Source organism: Desmodus rotundus, chromosome 1, assembly GCF_022682495.2.
Source record: "Desmodus rotundus isolate HL8 chromosome 1, HLdesRot8A.1, whole genome shotgun sequence".
Classification (NCBI taxonomy): domain Eukaryota; kingdom Metazoa; phylum Chordata; class Mammalia; order Chiroptera; family Phyllostomidae; genus Desmodus; species Desmodus rotundus.
In genome coordinates this window covers 171,107,146-171,123,040 of record NC_071387.1, presented here as the reverse complement: position 1 = coordinate 171,123,040, position 15,895 = coordinate 171,107,146, and positions in this window count along the sequence as shown.

Sequence of the window (15,895 nt, the reverse complement as noted above, 5' to 3'; positions counted from 1 at the left end):
ATCCTCTGAACAGAAGACCCAAAGAACGATGACATTAAATAGGCACAGGTTTCCTTATCTCTTGTAGTAGGTAGAAAGTTGGCAAATCAGGACCATAGTTATCAGGGACCAGGCTCCTCTTCCTTCTGCTTCATCATCCTTTGCATCTTTCATTCATCTTCAAAATGGTCCAGTGACTGCTAGAGTGTTGCTGTCCATGACGTTCATATCCCAGTCACAAAGAAGTGCTGAAAAGGGCTGCAGCCCTGGCTGGTGTGGCTCAGTGGATTGAGCGCCAGCCTGCAAACAAAAGAGGGCTTCAAATGACACCTGCCTGGGGAATCAGGTCTCCTTAAAGAGCTTTCCCACAAGCCCCACCCAATTACTTCTATTTTAGCCTCACTACTAGTTATTAAAAAAAAAAAAACACAAGGGAATATACTCTTTTATCTGAGCATAGTGTTCCTGAATATAATCAGTTTCTGTAGGTAAAGATGAGAGGGGGGAATGCAAATAAGGGGGTCAAACAGCTGTCTCTGCTGTGATCCATTTTTCAGAGCCTTAGGCTTGTGAAGGCCAGTGTGCTTGTTGCCTGATAGAGGATCATGTTTTTCCTTTTTTCTAATTTGTGTGGGAGAAACTGTTGATTCATTGGGCATAGAAAACCTCCCAAACTGGCCACTTCAAAGAAGGACCCCTTTTCAGTAAGTGCTAAATAAACAATGTTTCACAACAATGTGTCTTCTTATAGAGTTCCTATGAATTTGATAATCTTCTGTTCAGTGTTTTTTTTTGTTTTGCTTTTTTGTGTGTGGTTTTTTTTGTTGTTATATCAACTGATTGCCTTCCCATGACCAAATATTCACAGTAGTAAAGGCTGGAGTTCTTAAGGTTCCACGTGTACTTCTCTTCTGTAGTGTTGCAACATTTTTCTTGGTACATAGGAGAAAGGACTTTCATGAAGTGTAAAGGAACATTTGGAGACAGAGAAGCCTCACGAATAAAGAGATGGCATTTGGGATGTTATGGCTGATGCAGAGGTAACATGACTACAAATCAGCCTTCAGGATCTTTATGCAGAATGGTCAGTGTTGAAGGGGAGAGTCAGGGGTGCCTTCAAGTACCTGAGAGAAGTATCTGTGAGTCCGATGAACCAGACTGGTCCTCTTTCTAAAAGTTAGAATGGGCCAAATCGCCTACAAAACAAAAATAGACAAAAGCTCTTTATTAATTTAGTACTGGTTTTACTGATGCCCGGTGGCTAGAGATTATAATTAATATTAGCTGCCAAGGTCCCAGAAAAATTGAGGAAATTGAATTATTACTTTATTTGTCCCTCAAATAAAATAATTGGATATTTTTCTAAATCCTTTTGATCTGCAGCAGGAGAAATGTTGTTCCATTTGTAACCATTGCTATTATCAACAATAACAGAAAGAACAGTAAATGGCGCCCAGACTTCAGCTCTGTGGCAGGTGCTATGCTGAATGAAGTTTAAGTATGGTTTCTGCCCTGGGGCCGAGATCAATTTTGCAGCCATTATTCTGTTTCATTTAGTTTCAGGACTAAATGGCCAATTGTGTAGTTAGGTTCTTGCGAGTGCATTTGTCTACAGCAGCAGCATCCACTTTTGTGATGATTCATAAGTACAAAATTGAACGGGAAGAGGAAAAATAAATGAATCGCAAAGCCTGTTAGAGGCCCTTGAAAGTCCGGCCCAAGTGCTAGTAAATGCTAAAGGGGAACATATTTACTGTAGTGGAGATAGATTAAATGGATTAAATGGGTAGATAATTGGGAAAGGCATGTGGGAAAATTGAATGAATGTAATGGGTAAATAGCATAGTACAAAATGGACAAGTTTCTGGTGTCTAAATTGAGTACAGCTAGAGCCAGTGCTTATACCACCCAGATGAGGGGACTGCAGTTGGCTTGGGCCATCTGGTTTGAAGCAACTTTAACTTTTTGCTGCTTCTTTCTGAAGGAATGCTTTAATTAGGTAGAAATGGGTGCAGTGCCAGGTAATGGGTCCATGAGAGTGCTTAGGGACCACAGACTCATCTGTTCATCCCAGAGGAAATGCCCATACCCTTAACACTGTGATGTGCTCTCTGTGATCAGCATGTTCGCTGGCATAACTAGGTTCGACAGAATTGTGTCACTGCTTTTGTTCATAGTAATTCATTCTTGCAGTCATTCCCTTAATAGTTAATTCATTTGACATTTATTTAGTAATTGATTTCTAAGTACAAAATGGTAGAAAATAAGTCAGATTTTTAAAAAAGTCATTGTCACTGTCTGAAGGTGCCAGATATTTATATGATACTTTGGAAGATAAAATATAAGAGCATTTCTTATGTAGGCCTTTAGAGGAAATTGAGGTGATACATGGCAGTGAGGTCATTGGTGGTAGTAGCTATTTGAGTCACTTTCCTAGGAGGTTTTAACATGTTTTCTGATGACTGTAACGAGGTGCAGGATGTTAAGATTAAGAATTGCAACCTTCAGCTCTCTTTCTTTGGTTCATAAATACCCATTAAAATTTTTACAATTATGTGGCTGACAAACTAATGATGACTTTCTTGCACGTTCTTTATGGTTTAGTACTAGTGGACTTTTCTCATTTTGCAAAGGGTTGTTTATCTCTAGTGGACTGGCTTTTAGTGGAGTGAATATTCTGATTAACTGAGCATTTTGATACATGGATTTAAATTTAATACAGTAAGTTAGCAATAACACTATCCCAGAAATGACTTAATCTGATTTAAATATGTAGATACCTTAGGAATTTCCAACTAAAACGCAAAAACAAAAACCACTAGAATAAAAATAGAAATTGTTGTGTAGGACTGCATACATGGTAACTGTAGGAAGTGGAGCCGAGCCTACACCACACCCAGGACATTGAATCTTACACAATTCCAATGTTTGTGTGTAGAAATGACTATTTTGATAACTAAATGCCACTTAACAGGAAAGAAAGGGAGGGAAGATACAGAAATAGGGGGAAAAGCGTTTGCTGCTTAGAGAACTCTCTCCCTCTTGTACTGTCCAATATCTTGTTTCAGAGAACATTCTGTGACAGTCCTCCACTAGGGGTTTGGACTGCTCTAAAACACTTTCCATCTTGCTTCCTTTCTGGGGACATTTCTCTAAGTTGATTCATGCAGTCCCTTTAAAACCCCCTCATGTACAATAACAAATGAGTTTAGTAAGGCTGCAGGATATGAGAATAACACACAAAAATCAATTGTATTTCTATATACAAATAGTGCAAAATTGGAAACCAAAATATAAATATATTACCATTTGCAATAGAATCAAAATATGAAACATTTAAGTATAAACCTTAAAAAAATTACCCAGGTATTTATATTTAAAGACCTTCTCACAAAATGTTGAGAAAAGAATCAAAGAATACCTGAGTACATGGAAAGGTATACCATGTTTATGGACTAGAAATCTTAACACGGTACAGATGTCAATTGTCCCTAAATGTATCTGTAGATTTAATGAAATTTCTATCAAATCCCAGCAGGATTTTACACACAATACACAAGCTGATTCTGAAACTTATATTAAATGGCAACAAAATCTAGAATAAGTAAAACAATTTAGATGAAAAATTTGAAGCTTAAGAAGCTAAATAACTTGCTCTTGGTCATTCAACTAAAAGAGCTGAAATCCAAAACCATGCCATCCAACTTCTGTGTCCATGATTTGCCCCCTTAAACATCAATCTTGTAACTAGCAAATATTTTATGGTCTGTAATAATGCAACACAGAAATGCTTACTAACCACCACAAAGTGGATGTAAGAATGTCCGATAGGACACCAGACATTATGTAGGAGTTAAAAAGTTATCATTATTAGTCTCCTAGAACATTTGGATTTTTGTAATTGTTTCTTCATTAAACTCTGCATTATGACAGCCTGTCCTTAGAAAGATGTTAGTAATTTCTTTCTACATACAACTTCCACTGCACTTTTGAGTGGAATGTTTCTTGCATTCTTTTCCCCTTTAATTTTCTCTTTAGTCAAGGTGTTATTTAGGAGTGCATTTTGGGCTTTCAGATATATTTGTAAATTAACTTTAAATTATTGACTTTCATCTAAATTGCATTGCTGGTATAGTCTTTATTATATAGATTATTTGACACTCTGGAAACTTACTTTGCGGCCCAGCTTGTGATCAACTTTTATAAAGTTTCCACATGAAGTGGATAAAAATTATTACTTCTTGCATGATTGTTCTAAATATAAATATGTATATGTCTTGTTAATTTTTAATTTAAATCTTATATAGTTCAAGTTTTTTCTTTGTATGATAGAGGACTGCTAAAAAATCCTACTCCGGTATTGTGGGTTGATTAATTCCTCATTATTCTATCAGTTTTTATTCTATTTATGTTGCGGCTGTCTGTGTTACTTGGAGCAAAAACTTCATACTTGGTAGAACTCCTTGGTGGAGTAATTCTTTTATTATAAGAAATGATTGATCCTTATCTCTAGTAACATTGAACAGTTTCACATTAAATTCTACTGTCTCCCATTATTTTTGCCACAGCAGCTATTTGCCCAATAGAACTTCCTCATGCCTTTTCTTCCAGCACTTCTGTGTTTTAATTTTTTTTAACAGTAGAATTTTGTTGCATTTTAATCTGCCTATGGCTAATTTTCTGCACCATCTTGGGTAGAAGTACTCTGCTGGGATTTTGATGGGAAATCAGAGTGCTGGTGTTCCATGTTACTTATCCCCATGAACACTGGTGACCCTACAGTCTTGTGGCGTGGTTGCCCTAACCCTTCATGGCACTGGGTTAGCAGAGGGCTCTGTAGGTAAAGCCTGACTCAGAGGGCTTCCCTTGTAAAGTGTAATTGACAAAATGTGGCCTGTAAATTTTCTTCTCTAACAAAGATAAGAAAACCAGTGACCTAGAGGGAAGGAAAAAACTCTAGCTGAACATGTCACAAAAAGTAATTTTTTTAATAATCAAGAATAATACAAACTGGGAAAGAATGCAGAAATAGCTTATTTGAAGTAAGCAGATGCACCAATGGAGAGAACAAATGGATTATAATCAGGAGTAACTTAACTCAGAAGACAATTTGAGGTCATTTGAAGGAACTATGCCTTTTATATTGATTCTTTCTCCAGGAGGCATTGAAAGCAAATGTTAGTGGCCTCTCTAAAAGTTCTGCTTAATGGTTTGGCATCTTGGGAATCTATCCCAATGCCTGCTTGATAGAAGCTGCCCAATGCTGGTAATCACTTCTCCTCAACCTGGTCTGCCAAGATTACACTTTTAATACGTAAGGACATCTTCTAATTATACTCTTCTGGCTTGACTGATATAAGAGTTGCAGAAGTAAATTAAGTCAGCATGATAACTCAATCCCAGTGTGTGGTTAACTGAAACCATCTTGTGAAGAACACAGTGTTCCGTCTCATGAGCAAAGGCTGTGTGAAATGGGGCAACTATTCACCAGCTGAAAAATTATTTATTAAATATGAGTCTCATTTTGAATATGGAAACTGATGTTGGCGGGGTTAGGTTTACAGTATTAATGTCTTGTGTACCTACTTGTATGAGAGTTATTTCTGGGTCACATTAGTACACTTGGTAAGAGAGATGCTCTGTTTGTGTTCTAAAGATCAGGGTAAACATCTGTAAATAAAACGCAGAAAAGAAAAGACACAGCTCTGCAATGATCCTCTGTTGTCCAGACTGGCTAATGTTTTTTCTCATTCTAATGTCTTTTTCATCAAAAACTTCAGGGAAACATAAAGTCTACCTACACTGAAACCTTCCTGTCTCGGCTTTTGTACTCTACTGGAAAGGGAAATCTTCTCACTTCAGTTTAATCAAGTGAGATTCAAAATGGTTTAAATTTACTTACACACCAAATTAAGTAAAATTAGGAAAATGTAGAATATTTTTATAAATCTAAATTAAATTTCTTTGCTTGTATATTCAGATCATATTATTACTTTTTTGTGTCTAAAATATTTTGAAAAATTATAAGGTGAAATAGTAGTTAAGAAATTTTTAATGTGCTTATTTCACAAAATAAATTAATAACTTAGGTAGCTCCCCTAATTATTTTTTTCTAATTTACAGTATTTTGAAATTTAAAATTCTGGAGATCATTGACTCAGTCTTTATGTGGGAGTAAAACTAGTTTTTTCAGAGAATAAACAGATTAAGAAGTATTTTTAAGACTAGAAAGAGAGTACTCTCAATATTCTTATGGATATACTTGACTTGAATACATTGGAAGTGTTTTCTAGCCATCTCTGATCTCCCCATCATTGGCTGTGCTCAAAACCTAACAGAAATTAAATGGGTCTGAGAGGAATTTTGGCCAAAACATCCAAGTCTTTCCAAAGCAGTAAAAATAGAAAACCTGTAACGTACCTGTGTCCTTGGGTATTTCTTAAGCTTGCTTACTGGATGGGTAGTCTCTCTGAGGTGACTCAGTTTGCCAGATGAGAGGAATATGTATGAAAATTTTGAGACACTTGTACAAGTTGATAGACTCACTCTCTTTGGAGAAATCCAGAGGTGAAAGCTATGAAGCCATTATGTAAGAGCCATCTACATACAGAGACACACACACATTCATACAGATCCGTTTATTTATTTATTTTTAATAAATGCAAGTTGACTATAAATGAGTGGGCAGATACATAAGCACATTATGCAGACTTATTCTCTTTGAACGTGCATTTCTCCCCATGGATTGGCAAAATCCTCAACCCACAGTTGCTGAGAAGCAACATCTCAGCCTCTGTGCTGCTCCTGGTTTGGGGCACCCTTCTTTACTCCACTGGTCCTCACCAGGATGCCTTTATTGTGCAGCTGTATCTCGTCTATAAGGATGCTGGTGAGTGGAACTTGTCCAGTCTGTGCGTTCAGCCTTTGTTACTGTGGCTGTTCCAGTTGCAATTACTTTTGACATCATTCCTCTTCCTTTTGCATCTCAGACGTTTGCATATTGGATATATTCTATACAATATTTTGGATAGTGTGAAAAAGACATGGTAATCCTTTTGTCATCAGGTTTTATACTTGGTGGTCAGTGCTGGGCTTTCCTTCCTGTGCTTTGCTCATCAGTACTCTCTTCTTGAGCTATCCTGGAAATTTGTTTCCTTAGACCATCTTCTTACTTGGGCTTCTTGGGTCCTAATTCATGAAGGTCTTAGTTCTCCTCTAAGATGTGCCACATTTGTCAGTAGCTGCATAGACAGCATTGTATGTTACTTCACGGAATGAGTTCTAGACCCTAAGGTCTTTATGATCCCTCTGGAACTGATGTTTACCACTCTGGAAAGTAAGGGCTGCGGTATAATGCTTCTGCAAAGACTATCTTTAAGAATACTGAATCTCCCTAGTATTGTTCCTGCTATTTCTTTTTTTAATTAAATTTATTGGAGTGACATTGGTTAATAAGATCATATAGGTTTCAAGTATACATTTCTATAGTACATGATCTGTATATTGCATTGCCCACCACCCAAAGTGAGGTCAGCTATTTATTCTTTAACAGCATTTTTCTTCATCCACACAAATGCTGAATAAGAGCTGAAACTTATATTTTAATTCTGCTATGCCAGGAGAAAAATAAAGCCTTTTTCTGTACTTTAACTCTTTAGTGTTACACTAAGAATGGCAAGATAAGCAGAAGAGATTATTTGGGGGGGGGGGCAGGAAGAATGGTAGTCCTAATACCCTATAATTGTTTCCCTACTGATGATAATAAAATATTGGTTAAACAATTACCATTTGAAAGCATGTTAGGGAATCATAACCATAAATTTAAGGAACAGGCTCTATAACATTAGATTAACCTCAAAGCATGTTCACACACTAAATTGCCTAAGTCTACAATTGCTTCATTCTTTTAATATTTACAGATTAGTTTTGCTAGGTACTGTATTAACTACTAGAGATATAAAAGTACAGTCTCTGCCCCCAAAGGAGATTCATGCAGAAGCTCCAAACCTGTGGGAAAAAGCTACTCTTTAAACTCAGGACCCAGAAATATGTAGAGACAGGCAGTTGACAGCTCGTTGGTAAGAGATATCAATAAAGTCATTCAATATGGTCTCACTTGCTTTCTGCCTACCCACATCATGGCTAGTTATTTTTGACAGCTTTCACTCTTCCACAGAGTGAAATTAATGAAGCCAGTGAAAATTCTTTAGGTTTCAATTCTTGTATTTCATCTCCCAGTTACCTAAACTTGGAGTCTTTGAGCAAGATTTCTTTTTTTGTTTTTATTGTTGTTCAAGTACAGTTGTCTCCATTTTCACCCCACTACAGCTGCCCGCCCCAGCCACCCCCACCTCCCACCCACAAACCCACCCTCCTTCACTTTGTCCATGTGTCCTTTATACATGTTTCTTGATGGACCTTACACTATTTTCCCCCTTTATCCTTCTCCCTGAGCAAGATTTCTTGTAGAGATATACTGACAACCTCTACACTATGAACTTCCTCATGCTCACCTCCTTGCCTGGTGGGCATCCCATGCTGAGCTAGGAGCAGCTGCAGTGCCAGAGGAATAGGCTCAGTATCTCAGGCTCCCTATTGAAAATCCATGTGCCAGCCTGCATGGCACGGAGAGCGTGTGTTTGAATCCACCCAGCACAGGGCATAGGGCCAGGGGACACAAGGCCACATCAGGCATAGCAGTCTTCCTGGACACCTATGGCCTCTCCTGAAAATCTTTTTACCCAGTTTACTTTCATAAACTTTCATTTTGGTCACTGTGACCAACAGAATGTTCCAGATTTACATATCTTCATTAATGCTGGGTAATGAGGCAGAGGCCAGTTATGGTAAGCGATCTTCACTGCTACAGTCCTTTGGGCTTGAGCAAGTAGATGATGAAGCCTGGAGAGCCTCCCACTAATGCCCAAAGTCAATTTCCTCTTTTAGAAGTTCACTAAACAAGATGACTGTAGTAGGCTACTGGCAGGGGTCTGCCTTACAGGAATTTTGCACCTTTTGTTTAAAAAGCCCTGTTTTTGTGAAAAGGGAGAAGGGCTCTTTTATGAATGCAAATGATCCTTTTATTTCATAAAATATTGACAGATGCTGGTAGGTATTGTTATCAGGTATCTGTGCCTACATCTGCACATACAAGTTTACTCGATAGACTGGTGAGCAAATCAGAGACATACATCTTATGACCTTGGACATGCAGTGCTTCCAAGTTTATAGAAACTGATGAAAATAAAAGTAATCCCTAACTGAGAGACTTTTCATAATTGATGGTTTTAGACTTCAGAGATGAAAATTGACCCTCTGATCTTTTGGGTGTTCAGGGCGGACATGAAAATCAGGCTCTGCTTTTATCTGTCATGTGATACATTCTTTATTTATAGCCTAGCCCAAAGCATTGGGGACCCAGCGTCTTCCCATATGTGCAAAGCATGTGCTCCTTGCAGGTTAAAATCAAAGACCTTGGCTTCATTTTAAGACCAGCATGTGTTAGGCTACTTGTTTTAATGTTTTATATTTTCCATTTTGTAGAGATCATAACCTGTTTGGGGCTTTGTTTTTAATGAATGGTATGAAAGCTTAAGGAATGATGACTTAGTTATCAGAACCCATGTTTCTTTTAAAAAACTCAACTAAATGTTTTGATTAAATCTGAAACATATTTTTGGAAGGTGATGGGGCTAAATAGAAGGCAAAGTTCGTTAATCAACAGAAACTTAGGCAAAGGCGTTTTTCCCGTGGCTTCCTTGCATACTGTGATAAAGAAAGTGTGCAATCCTGAACAAGCAAATTAATTTTACTAAGGACTTAGAAGCTGAGTTGAAAGCGTCAGTGGAAACCATTGGAAAACTATATTGAGTGCTGTTAGTGAAAATTCTACTGACTCCCCAGTTGTAACTAACAGATGTAGTGTTATAACTGGCAGGGAGTCAGATTGTTAAGAGGACGACAGCTAACGGAGTGTAACATGATGATTCTCATCATGACTCTCATGTCTTGATTCCAGATTGGGACTATCTGTTGGGATGTAAAATACATTACCCAGATCCCTTCTCTTAGATATGATTCCAAAAATTTGTCCAGAGATGAGAATACATCCCACAAACCCATAAGTTATTTTCTGAACACTTCACTTATGAATATAAGGACCATGTAAATTATTATTTTAAATTTTTGGAAGAATATGGAGTCAGATGGAATACTGAGACTCTTCTGGGTACAATGAGAAGTATGGCCACTGTACCTATGAAGATTTAACTTGCCCAATGGACTATGTGTCTGATAATAGAGTGACTGGTGGTTCCTCTTAGCATGAACAGAAAAAGTTGCTCATTGATGATGTTTCCATTTCTCATTCCTTTTATACATGCTCCTGTCTAGCCAGCAGTTTGCTATTGCAGACTAATCTTTTGGAAAGACAAAAATAACTAAATTCAGGTTTTTGCATTCATTGTTTAATTTTGCAGTCATTTGTTAAACTCTTTTATTTTAATTTTTAATCTTATTGTTGTTCAAGTATAGTTTTCTGCTTTTTCCCCTCTCCCCTCCCTCCCCACCCTAGCCATCCCCACCTCCCTCCCCTGATTCCACCCCTCTTGGTTTTGTCCATGTGTCCTTTATAGTTGTTCCTGAAAACACTTCACACTTTCCCCCCGACATTTGTTAAACTCTTTTAAAGCAACAGTCACTCCCAAGAGTGTCTAAGACAATGGTTTTGATCTACATCTTGTGGTAACACAGTTGTGTAGTGTGTCACCAGTAATAGGTGAAGTACCAAAATTTGTAATATTTTGTATTTGTCCAAATTCAAGTGAATTCAGGGTTATCATTATGATATAACTCTTGTATTTCAAAATGTTTTCTGGAGTAACGGAATGAATTACAGCTTGAGAACCAGCCTATCTCATTTTAAACATGCAGTTGTGTTAAAAAGTGTCTCAGATGCTACTGTGTCTCTTACCTATGCTTAACCAGGGAAAAATTTGAGAATCTGTGTTCCATGTATCAATCGCCATGTAACAACCCAATTCAAAATTTAATGGCTTAAAACAAACACATTTATTTTGCTTGTGAATCTGCAACTTGAGCTGGGCTCATAAGGGATAGCTTCTTTTGCTCCACTTGGAAAAGCTGGATAGGCTCTAGGGCTAGAGGTTGGAAGTATCTGTGGTCTTGCTTACTCTTACCTCTAAGGAAGGGATGTGAATTGTGGCCAGAGGACTGTATTACACTGTATTTTGCAAAAGGAGCCAAAGCTATATTTCTGGGCCTACATCCTCTTCTAGAAACTTTCCATTCAATTATCAAGGAGTGGGGGTCTGTGTTCTCATTCTTTGATTCTGTGGAAGCTGATGAGTGCTGTATACACAGAGTATGGCAGAAGTCTCGCCAGCCCTGGTGTTAGAGGCTGGGCTGCAAAAGGTATATGATTTTCCACCTGTTTTTCTCAGAATGTTCACCGTAGAAGCCCAAGACAGAGAAAAAAGACATGTGTAGAGTTTGACTAACAATCCCAGCTAAATCCTCAACTAACAGCTAGTATCAGTCATCAGACACGTGAGTAAATGAGCCTTCACTCACTCTAGTTCCCAGGTTTCCAGCCATTCCAGCTGATGCCATGTGGAGCAGAGACAAGCTGTGCCCATAGAGTCTTGTTCAAATTGCAGATATAAAGTTGTGAAATAAATAGATAACTGCAATGGATAGATAAAACATTCTGCTCTAAAGATGAGAGAAAGGACGTAATCAATTTTTTCTGAAGATCCCAGAGATCACGCTGAAACAAAAATGGCTTTACTCATCATCATCCCTGCTGATGTGTTTTTCCTGTGTAATTAGAAATGGACTTGAATCGCTTGTCAAATCATACCCTTCAACCAGAATATACTCTGATTCTCTTTTCTAGAAAGTATTCTTGCTGTGAAATATGGACTCAATACAGCTAAATTGATAATTTGCAGATTTCTATCATCTCTGACAACGTATGCCACAAATTCTGTCTCTATCTTCTAATATATGTCTGAGTTGCCAAAAGAGATAATCTTTTTAATCCACTCATCCACTGAAGAACATTTGGGCTGTTTCTAAATCCTGGCTATTGTAAATAATGCTGCAATTAACATCTTTTGAATTAGTGTTTCAGGTTTCTTTGGATATATTCCCATAAAAAAAGAAGGAAATCTTACCCTTTGTGACAGCATGGATGGACCTGGAGAGCATTATGCTAAGTGAAATAAGTCACTCAGAGAAATACAAGTACCATATGATTTCATTTATGTGTGGAATCTAATGAACAAAATAAACAAATAAACTAGCAATAGACTTATGGATAAAGAACAGACTGACAGCTGTCAGAGGGGAGGGCCGTTGTGGGGCCGGTTGAAAAAGGTAAAGGGATTAAGAAAATAAATAAATTCATAGGGGGGATAAATGGTGATGGAAGGAGACCTGACTTGGGGTGGTGAAACACAATACAATACACAGATGATGTGTTGTAGAATTGTACACCTGAAACCTACATAATTTTATTAACCAATATCACCATAATAAATTCAATGAAAAATAAAAGAGATAACCTTAAATTCTATTTTAAAAAACATATAGTAATGATAGGAGAACATTCTTATTTTTATTAGTGTTGGCAGATGCCAAGAAGCCAGGGCTGTGGTGTTAGTGTAAGTCTAATCTAATGAACATACACAGGGACCATGGGGGTATTATGTGACAACATGTAATGGAAAATAAACAAGACAAGGTTTTTTTCAGTAAGAATTTGCTGTTTTCACCATGTTCTATGTTAAATGGGAACACATTAACATATGGATTTACTTTTAAAATGTCACTATGTTGTTTATGCATTATAAGAATTCTGGCGTCAGAATTTTCACCTTTCAGAGATACTAAATGATAGACAATGCTGCAAAATTTCCAAAAATTCATCGTGGAAAACATTTGTTTCTATAGAGAAAGCCATCATGTTCTTGTCCTCTCTAAGTAGATCTCTGAGGATCTGCACGAAAGACTGTCTAGAGCAAGCAGTCTCAGACTGTGTATTCGTCGTAGTCACTAACTAGGTGGCTTGTTCCCTAACGGATCGCTGTGCCCCAGCCCCTGAGTTTCTGCTGCAGAGGAGAGTGGAGCCCGAGAACTTGCATTTTCAACAGTGCTGCTGCTCCAGGGTCTGTGTAGTAAATACTTGAAAACAACCCATCTAGAGAAACAAGATAAAGGCCTATTGTGTGTGTAGAGCTTTTTCTAACCACCACTTTGTGAAATATACTCTAAATTTAAAACAGCTTTCAAGTCACCACATGACAAAACGGTTTTCATTCATTCTGGGGTTAGATAAGCCATTGCTCTCAGCCACATTTCATCACACACTGGGGTAAAGTTAGAGAAGAAACAAATTGGTTCTTTCAGTTCGAATGTCATCGAGTTCTAAATGGGTTCTAAAACTGAGGATGTGTCATGAGAAAGTTATTGTAGGCATTTCTCACTAGTGCACAACCAGAAAATTTGGTTGGTTTTGCCAAATCGGTTATAAAATAGCCAGAATTCTGTCTCAAATATTTCAATAATAAAAGATACAGTAAGCAAAATTAAATGATCCCTGGGGGCTCAAAGAACAAACAAGTTCTGGTCTGGATGCCTTGGACATCTGAGTCTGACGAAAGCATCATTATCCTCAGGCAAAGCATGAAAGGGTCTCTTCTGCTTAACTCCTGAGATAAAAACAAATCTGAGAAGTTTCTTTTAAGTAATCTAAATATTTCCCACTCACTGGACCTAATTGGATTATTTGTGGAAATGGCCTCGTCGGGAGTGCTCTAGGCTGGCACTGGAATCACCAGGCCCTCCAGTTCATGGATTTGCCATGGACTTTTCTTCATTATCGTCCTTACTTTAGTTGTTTCTTTCTAATTTAACTATTTCATGTTTGAACAATTGTAGTTACTATTTTCCATGGTGGACTCTCTTGCTTTGCCTGAATGAAATACATGTTTATCAATATGTACTTTCTATTAGCACTTCACTAAATTTCTCATTTATTTTAGAAATTGTTCCTTTGCATTTAAAAAGAAATCTATATTTACTATAGGAAAAAACTCAAAAATATTAAAGAAAATAAATATCCCAAAGAATATCATTGCAATAAATATTACAGTAAATATTGTGATAATTTTCTTCAGTCATTTTTATTATATATGTTATTTAAATATATTTATAATTTTCAAAAACATGAATTAAGATCTTATAGAATTTTAAATAAATTGAGTGGTTTTTAAAAATTAAACATGCAAATTAAAAGATGAAGAAAATTTAACTTATCCATAATGCCCCATCCTAAGATATCATCTTTATTAACATTTACATTTAATTTTTAAGACATTTTAATGTGCACATAAATCCATTTTTTTGAAAAAGGAATTTTCTGCATATATTCCATTGCTACATTTTTCACTCATTAAATGCACTCAATGAATTCAGTAGATATTTGTGCATATGTTCATTTTTTCTGGGATAAAGTCTTATAAAAAGATTCCTATATTAAAATGAGCACCTCTTTTCAAAGCTTTTGCAAATGAATATCCAGAATATCCTTGTACCAATTTATTCTCTCACCAACAACATGAGGGCACTTTATTGCCTCATCTTTAAGTATACTATTATCATTTAAAAATCATCAGCATTTTGATGAGCTAAAAATGTTGCCTTGTTATGTATTATAACACATTCCTTTTTAAAGAACATATTTTCATATGCTGTTTGTCGATTGCATATTTTTTTATTTCCTGAATTTTCAGGCCATAGATAACAGCTATTTCTCTTACTATGTTCATTTTTTATATGTACTTGTAGGCAAATCATTATATCTTGAGGATATTTGCAATTTTTGAAAACCAGTATATGATTTGCCTTTTCAATTGTCCAGAATATTTTTTCTGTGTAGAAGTTTAAATTTTTATGACACCTAATATAATTTTTTTTTTAAATGTATGTTCTCTGAAGAGGGCCAGAAGATTTTTGTTATTATTTTTTACTTGTGAATACACCCATGTATTTTTTTGTTGTTGATAGTCTTAACAAAACCATTCTCTTCCTTTTATTCATGTATATTTTATAATCATCACCTAGATCGAGATATACATATTACCAACCTCTCCCAGAATCATCCCTGTGCTTGCACTCAGGCATCTCATCCATCTCAAAGGTAACTAGATTTTGACTTTCAATAAAAATAAACTACTTTTCTTAATAAGTTTTTTATTAGGTATAATCGATGTAAAACATTATGTTAGTTTGAGAGGTACAACATAATGATTTGATCTTTGTATATATTGCGAAATGATCACCATCCTAACTCACCATACATAGTGATAAAATTTATTTTTCTTGTGATGAGAACTGTCAAGATCTACTCTCTAAGCAACTTTTAAATATGCAATACAGTTTTATTAACTATAGTCACCATACTGTACATTCCATCCCCATGACTTACTTATTCTATAACTGGAAGTTTTACTGATGATTTTTTGAATGTTAACTAGCTTTGCATTCTTGGAGTCAAACTTTTGTTCATTAGGTGTTACCCTTTTTAGATATGGGTAGATTCAATTAGCTAAATTTTTGAGAAATTTTGCAGCTATATTTATTAGGGGTATTGGTCTGTAGTTTTACTTTCTTGTAATGTTTATATTGTTTTGATTTCAAGGTAATGCTGATTTCATAAAATAAATTTGGAATTATTTCCTCCTCTTTAGTCTTTGGGAAGATTTTGTAACGAATTGATGTTATTTATTCCTTAAGTGTTTGGGAGAATTCACCAGTGAAACCACATGAGCCCAGAATTTTCTTTGTGGGAAGGTTCCTAACTAAAAATTCAATTTTTTTAGTTTGATGTTCT